Source organism: Elaeis guineensis, chromosome 4 (genome assembly GCF_000442705.2).
Source record: "Elaeis guineensis isolate ETL-2024a chromosome 4, EG11, whole genome shotgun sequence".
NCBI classification, from domain to species: domain Eukaryota; kingdom Viridiplantae; phylum Streptophyta; class Magnoliopsida; order Arecales; family Arecaceae; genus Elaeis; species Elaeis guineensis.
The window spans coordinates 14,253,844-14,263,109 of record NC_025996.2 but is presented as its reverse complement, the minus strand read 5'-3'; the positions used below and the strand labels follow the sequence as shown (position 1 = coordinate 14,263,109).

General features: G+C 36.0%; 1 long non-coding RNA gene and 5 other non-coding genes across 6 annotated transcripts; all 6 read right to left on the bottom strand.

Annotated features, from left to right (window-relative positions):
- Positions 1-233: 233 nt before the first annotated feature.
- LOC114914174 (small nucleolar RNA snoR2/U65) lies at positions 234-364 on the bottom strand. The gene has a single exon (XR_003800794.1). It is a non-coding gene; the product is annotated as a small nucleolar RNA snoR2/U65 (small nucleolar RNA).
- Positions 365-1,405: 1,041 nt separating this feature from the next.
- LOC140857145 (uncharacterized) lies at positions 1,406-2,737 on the bottom strand. The gene is made up of 2 exons (XR_012140649.1): positions 2,257-2,737; positions 1,406-2,133 (listed from the first exon to the last, which is right to left on the bottom strand). It is a non-coding gene; the product is annotated as an uncharacterized lncRNA (long non-coding RNA).
- Positions 1,857-1,959, bottom strand: LOC114914166 (small nucleolar RNA snoR31/Z110/Z27). Its single transcript, XR_003800786.1, has one exon. It is a non-coding gene; the product is annotated as a small nucleolar RNA snoR31/Z110/Z27 (small nucleolar RNA).
- LOC114914173 (small nucleolar RNA snoR31) lies at positions 2,039-2,136 on the bottom strand. The gene has a single exon (XR_003800793.2). It is a non-coding gene; the product is annotated as a small nucleolar RNA snoR31 (small nucleolar RNA).
- Positions 2,253-2,356, bottom strand: LOC114914152 (small nucleolar RNA R30/Z108). Its single transcript, XR_003800771.1, has one exon. It is a non-coding gene; the product is annotated as a small nucleolar RNA R30/Z108 (small nucleolar RNA).
- Positions 2,480-2,581, bottom strand: LOC114914167 (small nucleolar RNA Z107/R87). The gene has a single exon (XR_003800787.1). It is a non-coding gene; the product is annotated as a small nucleolar RNA Z107/R87 (small nucleolar RNA).
- Positions 2,738-9,266: the final 6,529 nt, after the last annotated feature.

Sequence of the window (9,266 nt, the reverse complement as noted above, 5' to 3'; positions counted from 1 at the left end):
ATTAGTGTCATCTGTAAGATACATCGAAGCACCGTACAGATGTTTGAATAATAAAAACACTCTGTGAGGTATCCTCGTCAGGATCCAATGTCCACAATCTCAGCCAATATCAGAATAAAGAGAGACTTCATGATGGGACGCGGAAACGTCAGCCATCTCACCGAAAGAAATGAAAAAAAAAAAATTGATAGCGTCACAAATATGGTCCTACACTGTCAGCCAAACAATGCAACAAATGTGATCGCATAAACCGGCTCCGTAGATGGACAATAACCATCCACAGGTTCCTATCAACTTGCAAAATACCAAAACTTGACTTTATCTCGGCCCAATCACAGCATCTCTCGGGTCAATGCATCGGGCTATCAGTTGGATGGACAATAACCATCTAATCTACAAATCCACAAGTTCCTATCACCTTACAATTTTTTATACACCATCTACGGTATAGAAAATCCAATGTAAAATATACTTCTTCTTTCAATTGGACCAGACAGCCATCACTTTTCGATACATATTTAATATTTTTAGATTGATTATATATAATTTTTTATCATATAACTTTATCCGAATATTCATAGCTTCTTGTCATATATAATTTTTTAATGACTCTTTATAAATATATATAATTTTTTATGAATATAAATAAATAAATAAATATATATATATATATATATATATATTAACAGAAAGTCGTATATGTTTATAAAAAATCATACAAAAATCATAAAAAATCATATATATTCATAAAAAGTCACACGAATATGCATATGTTCACAAAAAATCACTAACATAAAAAATTTTATAAAGAGATATCATAATTTAGGATAAAGATATTTTTATCGTACAAAATTTTTAAACGAAAACATCAATCTGCAGATATTAAATATGCATTGAAAAACGATAGCTACGTGATCCAATCCGATCGAAGTAGTGCACTCTGCACACAAAGAATTACTCCTTGCGAAATATCAAAACTTGACTTTATCTTGGCCCAATCACAGCATCTCAGGTCAATGCATCAGGATATCAGAGACGTGGCATTAGAACATAGATAAATCTAAAAACTAAGCACAGTGACCCATTTAAAATCACACACAGCTCATCCAATGATCCCAAAGCGCCTGCATCTATACTTCTATTTCAACTACCCTTTAACAACAAGCTAAATGTTTGATATAAAGGATCTGAGAACAGGAGACAGAAGAGATCGATATAGGGTTACGGCACTTCCTATCATCACGTCGTTCCTCCTCAGGATCAGTTAACCGTACATACACCTAAAAATCACTAATGAACTTTCACCAAGAAACCGCTGATGAGCTAACAAAAAATAAATTTAATTAGGAGAAAGATGTTAATATGGCACCACTTGTGCGTTACAAACAGTGCTAGTCCCAAAAAATGATAAAATGTGGACACAATGAAATCACATAAAATAGTATTTATAGTCTCTCAAATTTGTAGATTACAACACCACATCGATACTCGTAAATTAACAAGTATTGCAGCCATCCAGAAAGTCCATCCAATGGATTTTGAAAGCAACACCGAAAATAACACCAACATAACCATAAGAACATCGATATAAGTATATAGGTATCATGACTATGGTTCAAGAACAGGGAGCTTCTACCCGAACAAATCTTAAACGTTCTCTAAGGCAAGACCTAATCAAAGTTCAAACCGTGTTTTTCTCAGTCGGTAAAGTTCAAACCGTATTAAACAACGAGAGATAATTGAAGATATAATCATCAAACGTTCAGACAAATCCTACGAAACAATCCAATTTGAAACATCACCCAGTGACCAGTGTCAATTAAATTTAAAAAAAGAACGTCGTGCATCTGAGAAGTTTTATCATCAGAACTGAAACGTTTTCTCATCCACAGCCCGGTAAATGGTGCTGTGTAGGAAGGTGTCCTAAGATTTCGTTTCAAGATTTCATCACATGATGAACAGTCCCAAGATTTATATAGATAAAACCATCAGAACCGAATAATCCAGGGGGGAAAGGTAAAATAAGACATAAACATATTCAGAAGCAAAAGGGAAAAAAAAAAAAAACATCACTTGGAACTTTTAGATCCTCAGTTCAAGTGTTGGATTAAAATACTAGCACTTCATCCTTATCTGTTGATCAAATATAATAAAGTATATCAGCCAAAATGTAAACATTGAGCGAAAATCTTTTCTTTAAAGGGGAAACAAAATATCAAAAGAAACTTAGGGGAAGGAGAGTTGGAGAAGAATTACTCAGTGGTGGCGATTAAGAGTAATGGTTCGATTCTGCCAGCGAGCGTCCTCAAGATCTCATTTCGGAAGAGGGAGCTCTGTTATCCTCATCGCAGCCTTCTCCTCCCATCCCCCAATTGGATATCAGGATAAAGAAATAACAAAACAAAATCATCTAAAATCAGAGAACAAAATAAATGCCGATAGAATAGGAAAAACCCTAACCCTAATTCCCTCTGGAGGAGATTGCTCGGTTCAGCGGGATCGTCGACATACAAATCCCTCAAAGAGAGGGACTTGCGATCCGGTCTGTTGAGCTTGAAATTTCCGAGTCATCACCGCAATCGCTCCTTCGATAAGAGGGAAGCGCAACTAAAACCTAATTCCAGAGAAGAATACGGAAAAACCCTAGGCTAATCGAGGAGAGTAATCGCCACATGCCCCAAGTAAAGCGACGCTCCAGTGGCTGCATAGGAAACGCCTTTCGCGTGGTGGGATGGGAGTGGGCATATGGGGCTGGGATTAGGGTTTCCATCAACGTGGCGCATAAAGAATTTGGATTTGGGAAGGACCACGCCGTCCGAGGCCCAGTGGGAGCCCAAGCCCAGTATCTTTTGATGAATTGGGCCAGGCTCGATTTCTCATGTGACCGTGCGCAAGTTCTAAGGTCTAGCATGGGAAAATTACATATAGAAATCACAATTAAATTGGATTAGGGCTAATAATGAGAATTCAATTGTGATGTTGCTGGAGACAATAAGGACCGTTTGCTTCATGCAAGAAAAGTATTTTTTGAAGCATCAAATGTTTCCATTGTGAATTAAGGGCTGAAACAAGAAGGATACTTTTCTGATCAAAATAAGTCTCTCCAATCTATTAAAATGCTTGCATGAGATGGTGTTGGATATTGGAAATCAAATTCTAGATTAGCCTCTTGGATAACCTTATTTTTTTGTTCAATAATGTTTGATAGATCACATCACTTATAAATTGTTCCTTCATAACTCCAATTGGTTGAAAAATCAAATTTTCTTTTCTCTGGACTTACTTTTCATTAATGTTATTACACCTCAAAGACTATATGTATACATCATTTTTAACAAATCGCCATAAGAAGTCCAAAACAAATTACAATTGTCATAGACTGATGCAAAGTAGGTTCAAATTATAATTATCCTAGCCTTTTTCCAAACAAATTTTGAGGTCTACTGCAAAGCACATCTTATACTTGTTTAATTGAGAGTGTTCCAAAGAAGGATTGAATGAATCCATATCGATCAACTGTCGACTGGGTTTTGATCCATTATAAATCCATACCAAAATCCCAAGCAATAAAATTTAGGTGAGAATGAAGCTTTTCTGCAAACTCGCAAGCCACGATTGCAAGCAGCAAAATCTATATTGACAGGTGCAATTTAAGGGCATAAAACCAACAAGCTACCTTTCAAAATCCCCATAATTTTGAAAAAAAGCCTGAATAAAGAGGGGAGATGGTAACTTTAAAATATAGAAACTAATTGATGTGATCCTTTCACTTGGCCGTTGTAAATCCCTTGATGTTGCAATGATGCCATCAGGATTTGACAATATTGAGTCATCTTGCAATTGTTTGAATGCACGTCTTTTTCTCCTTCCTCTTTTTGAGAGAGAGACGATACAATCTTCATACGTTAGAAGCTTTTGGTTGGACGGCTGATTTGAGTTAATGTATACCTTTGTCTCTTTTTTTTTTTCCTTTTTTTCTCTAATGGTTTTGTAAGATGCCACTTTAAAAGACTAGTTTGAAAGAATTATTTGAATTATATAAATATCCAAAATACATCCAGTGATAGTTAAAGTGGGACTAAATACAAATACTTAGAAGTTTATCATACTTTTATTGTGATGTAAATCATGCATGCTAAATTAGAATGGACCTTCATATACCAACACTATAGAAATCATTCCAAGGGGCAAACATGAGCTTGGCATGTCCTATTGTCCTGAATTTTGTGATCCTATTGACCAATCTAAGGGCGCAGGAGGGAGGCGTGCAAGACCAAGCAAAACTCCCTAGTTTTTCCCCTGTTGTATAGCATAATTTGTGAAAACTAAATTAAATAGTCCTCCTCATTATCAGGTACAAGTTTTTCTCATTTTGTTTCTGTTCGTTTGGAATCTCTCCAACAATCCTTCTAGACCTGGGTGCGCAGTTTGTATGTGTATGAATAAAATTTTATTTTATTATTATTACTATAATAAAATATACATCCAAATACATTACAAAGTTTATATTTAATAATGAAAAAAATGTAACTAATTATTTGACTGTGCTCGGTAACAGAAGCCTCTCAATTATCCTCATCTCAGCAACATTCACAATACAGTATGAAGATTACAATTGATATAATGATCTATTTATTAAAAAATTGTACATGCATTTTTTAGGTGACAATAATTAGTTTATATTTAAAATCATTGACATAAAAATTGACAGTGCTCCTACAATTTTACATTAAAACACTTCTCAAACAAATTGAACTTTCATCATGCCCATGATCCCAACTCATGGCATGACAACAAATCATAGTTCTCATAAGACATTTCCTCAAACATATTGTGACAACATGCATCTAAGTTCTCCAATTTGACGTATAATGCCAAGCATGAATCTAACAACGAGATCCCTCACTCAAACTTTAGTATATATTGCAGTATGTATCAAACAACTATCCGTTGCAACTTTTGATTAGATTGCTAATTTGCTACACAACCATTCAATTGAACAAAATGGTTACAAATAGATAAAAGCCAGTATCAAATCTCAATTGTTAATGGTTGGTGAAGAACATACAGATGGTCCATGACAAAGCGATCGAGGAAGAAGAAGAAGATGCTCTACCAAGCGATAAACAAAAAAAAAAAAAATGAAAAGGGAATCAAGAAGACCAAGCATATCAATAGCCGAATTCGCTAAAAGCAGGCCAAAGACTGAGTTTATTCAACATTTGTCAAACCCACTATCAAAACCCAAGTAAGCGAGAACCATTAAACTTTCTAACCTCTTGTTTTTATATAAGGTTGACGAGGTCCAATAGACCACGCCAAGTCTCACAGTAGATAACATGCCACATTACACCCTGTATTTCACCAAGTCTCAATTGCATGTTGTCCACTACGCATATGCTCCAAGATTTACCTTGGTTCACTTGAATCTGGTTCATGCAATAATTTTTTAAAATATAACGAAATCATCTTTTACATTCTTTCCTTGATTCTGCTACAAGGTAAGACATTCACTTTTAGAATATCCTACGCACGTAGATGGGGATAGAGAAAAGAGTTAGATTTATCCCGATGAAAGTAAGAAGAATAATATAGCCTATAATATTTTTCTTTCTGTTATTTCGAAAGTAGCTGCTTCAACTTCAGCCATACGAATTTTTGATATTTCTTTTTATTTATAACAAAATCATCTTTTACATTCTTTCCTTGATTCTGCTACAAGGTAAGACATTCACTTTTTAGAATATCCTATGTACGCAGCTGGGTACAAAGAAAAGAGTCAGATTTATCCCGATGAAAGTAAGAAGAATAATATAGCCTATAATATTTTTTTTTCTGTTACTTCGAAAGTAGTTGCTTCAACTTCAGTCATGCGAATTTTTGATATTCCTTTTTATTTTTCATCAAACGAATGGCATCTTCTTTTAAAAATCCTAACTATTCTTAGCATGATATTGAAAAATCTTATTGCTATTACTCAAACAAGCATAAAACGTATGCTTGCATATTCGTCCATCGATCAAATCAGATATATAATTATTGGAATAATTATTGGAGACTCAAAATACTACATCGATAAGTTGCTAAAGAAGGCAATGTCCGGATTCTAAGATTTTTTTTTAAATAATGTAATTTTAATAAAAAAATTTTAAAATATCATGGTTCATAAATTATTTTCGAAACTACCGTTGGAAGGGCATGTCGAATAATTTCGTGGGTTCAACCCATGAACTTATATTCCATGTTGGATAAATTCGTGGGTTGAACCCATGAATTTTTAGTCCACGTAGATGTTAGTGCGAATTTTGATATTTGAATTCGTGGATTGAAGACATGAATTGAACTATTAATTTGTGACTTCAACCCACGAATTCAAGAATTCATGGCTTGAGACCACGAATTAATTTTTTTTTTAATTCGTGACCCTAAGTCACGTTTTCTCTGCTAGGCCTTATCTTTCGACCATCCAGTCCCCCCTCTCCCACGTTGTCCCGTGTTGCTCCCCTCCCCTTTGACAATGATCGCGCCCCTGGGCCTCGCCCCCCCTCCACGATTCCCCCCGGCTGCCTTTGTCGTCGCCCTCGAATCACGCCCCCCAGACCCCCTCCCCCCACCCCCCGCTGCTCCCCTTCCCTCCGACAATGGTTCCACCTCCTAGGCCCTGCCGTCCTTCCACGATCCCCCTCGGCTGTCATTGTGTCGTCACCCTCGGATCGCGCCCCCCGAACCCCCCCCCTCTCCGTCCCTCTCCACGATCCCCACTCTACTCCCATTCTCTCGGATTGTCGGATCATGCCCCCCGGCCCCATCCCTCCCCTCTCTTTCTTTCCGACACTCGGATCGTCGTCCCCAGCCCCCCACCACCACCACCCCTCTGCCAGCCCCCCTCCCCCTCGATCTTGGCCGATCCCCACACTGCTCCCCTTCTCTCCCACTGTAGGGTCCCCCTTACCCCTCCCCCATACCCCTGCTTTCCTATCTCTCTGGTCATCTTCTGATCACCGGGCCGCTTCCCATCTTCAGCTACTCTCTGTTGGATCCCAGGTCTGTTTGTCTTTCATCGGTCCGATCATTGGTGTTTCCATCATCCCCTCTATAGTAAATTTTTTTTATATTATTATCTATTTTTTGAATTGTTACAAGTGAAAAAGAAAAAGAAATAAAATTAATAATTGTAAATTTTTTCTAAGTATGTAAAACTTTACAATATTATAAAAAATTATTATTAAAAGATTTTATTTTAATTTCTGACCTTAAGCTATATAGTTTACTCTATCTTGTATTTAATTAGTGATTTTATATAGAGCATGCTAAAATTATTGTATTTGTTATATATGTAGTGATGGAAGAAAATATCACGACCTTATGCTACATAAATGGTTCTATAATTTATGGACCAAATAGTATTGAATAAATTGGTCATCCTCAAAGGGCAATTAGAATTAAATCTGAAATTAAATTTGAAGAGTTGGAGAATAAATTATGTAGTCTTTCATGTAAACAGAAGCAAGAGTAGACTCACGATAATATATAGATATCCATAGATTGTGCAGCCGATATTATTAAAGTATGAATCGATTTCGATTAGTGAAGATGAAGATATTAAAATAATCTTTTCAATGATTAGTTCGTACCCATATTTATCGGGTACAGAGTTGTATCTAGAAGTACAGTCTGTTAAAGCTAAACAGAATGAATATGAAGTAGCCGATATGGATATAAGAACAACTCAGGGCACTGAACAGATCTGTCATCTAGAACAACTCAGGATACTAAACAGATCGGTCCATCTAGAACAACTCAGGGCACTAACCATGTATGAGGGACTCAGTTTCAGACATGCAAGGACCAGTTCCCTATAGTGGATCTTGATGTGGCAGATGTCACTATCAGACAATCATCAATTTATACATCTGCTGATGATATAGTGCACATAGATAATCAACTATTTGAGAAAAATGACATACGAAGTGAAGATGAGATGGACTTCTATCCTTAGCAAACTGGTACTTCTACTAATATAGGGTATCAACCTGTGGAAAACATCCAAATTTAGGGATATTTGAAGCTCCTTCTGATATATTTAGATCAATTGATTGGACGGCAGCTAATGTATTAATATCTTCTGGATTAGAGGCACAGTGTACCAGCTGGAAAAGAGATACCAAGTTGTTAAAAGGACTTCATTTTGCAGATAAGGCGAAATTGCAAACTGCAGTAAAATAATATCATATTGAGAGACATTATGAATTTAGAGTTGTCGAGTCAGAGCCAAAGCTTTAGATGATAAAATACAAAAATAAAGAGTCTGAATACAATTGGATGCTCCAAGCCGTTAAACGATATGATTACTTTGAAATCACAAGGTACATCGGTCCACATACATGTGTTTCGGCTATGCTTTCTCAGGATCATTCTGGTCTTGATTTAAACTTTATTGCCAATAAAATTCAAGATGTTGTAAAAGAAATGCAGATAATTTTTATTACCGATATCGGTGTAATTATTAAAAATAGATTCAACTACACGATCAGTTATAGAGAATTGGGGAGGTAAAGTAAATAGCAATGGCATTGACATATGGAGACTGAGATAAATCTTATAATTTATTGCCAAAATGATTGCGTATTTATAGAAATTTAATTTTGGCTCTTGGGTGAAGTTCATCAGCACTTCCATCGATTATCCTCCATTGGCTGCATTGGATCATGCTTTTTGGATATTTGCACCATCAATTGAAGGCTTCAAACACTGTACACCATTATTAGTATCGATGCTACATTTATGTACAAAAAATATCGAAAGAAGCTGATGATTGCAATAGCTATTGATGAAAATAATCAAATATTTTCACTTACCTTTGCTATAGTAGACGAGGAGTCTACTGATATATAGGGCTGGTTCTTGGCTTGTCTTAGATATTGTATTACATCATGTCGTGGTATATGTCTTTTTCAGATCGACATTCAGATATATTGTCAGCTTTGCAGAATGGATATCTTGGCTGGCAATCATTGGATGCACATCATGTGTATTGCTTGTGTCACATAGCGAGTAACTTCAATACTCGATTTCGGAACTCCAGACTCGAGATTTGATAAAAATAACTGAAATGCAAACACAACTTAGGAAGTTCAATAAATGTATGACAAAGATTGAAAAGGTGAATTCGGAAGCTATTCAATGGTTGAATGAAATTTTCGTGGAGAAATGATCTTGTGCACATGATGATGGTTGAAGATTTGGAATGATGACCACTAATTTGT